The sequence below is a fragment of the Carya illinoinensis genome, chromosome 4 (genome assembly GCF_018687715.1).
Source record: "Carya illinoinensis cultivar Pawnee chromosome 4, C.illinoinensisPawnee_v1, whole genome shotgun sequence".
NCBI classification, from domain to species: domain Eukaryota; kingdom Viridiplantae; phylum Streptophyta; class Magnoliopsida; order Fagales; family Juglandaceae; genus Carya; species Carya illinoinensis.
This window is the reverse complement of record NC_056755.1, coordinates 4,057,749-4,058,983: the sequence shown is the minus strand read 5'-3', so window position 1 is coordinate 4,058,983 and position 1,235 is coordinate 4,057,749.

The window sequence follows — 1,235 nt, the reverse complement described above, 5'->3', positions numbered from 1 at the left end:
AATATAAAATATAAACAAAATATGAAATAACAATAAATATAAAGAGTAAGGGTAAGAGAGAAGCAAACTCAGTATGTTAACGAGGTTCGGCCCCACTGCCTACGTCCTCGCCTCAAGCTACCCCTTGAGGATTCCCAAATTCACTATTCAACCTCCTTCAGGTGGAGATAGAAACCTATTACACCTTTGAACAACACCGCTACAAAGGATCCGTGTAGAACACCCTCTACACTTGCAATCACTTTACACGTGGTGATTCAACTATTCCCTGTGTAGAATACTTTCTACACACACAAGGGTTATACACACCATTTTTCTGATACAAAAGCTGATAGTGGGTAGGTTATCAGAAAACACTCCTCAACGAGTGAAATAAGAACAATACAGCGCAAGCTATATCTCTCAAAATGAACAAGGATTAAGGCTCAATGTTTAGAGAAGAGAGAATGAAAGCTTTGAATGAATGTTGTATGCTCTTGGTGTTGTGAATGTGAAGCTCTCAAATGATCTATTTATAGGCATATGAGACTTTATATTCAAATTTAAAAAGATTCACATGTCAAAGACAACATCATTCATTTTTTCAAAAAATTCAAATAAAAGGTTCTTCTTTTTCAATTGTCAAAGACAACATCATTCACTTTTTCAAAGAATTCAAATAAAAGGTTCTTCTTTCTCAATTGTCAAAGACAACATCATTCACTTTTTCAAAAAAATCAAACCTAATCTTTTACTTTTGGCATATGACAAAATGAGCACACTTTCATTTTCAAAAAATTCAAACCTAATCTTTTACTTTTTGTATAAGTCTAAAAAAGCATCAATCACTTTTGAAAATATTCAAATAAAACATGCACATGTGAAAGATGACAATCAATCATCTTTAATATTTTCAAAGTTCAACCCTTTAATCAAGGCATGCACATGCAAAAGATGACAATCAATCATCTTTCAAAATTTTCAAATTTAATTTTCAAAAATATTCATGCACATGTGGAAAATGTATTTTAATGCTTTATGATAAAATATTAATTTTGAGCATTAATCCTAATTTTGAATTTTGAAGAGATTTACAACATTACTCTATAATTTTAATGTGAACTTGTTCCCTTCTTGCTCATGCTTGTTTCCTTGATGTGCTTGACTCCATTGTGTAGACAACTTGAGCTTGAGACTTCTTTATTCTTTGAATTCATTTGTTATCATCAAAATCCATGTGTAGATTTATAATCACA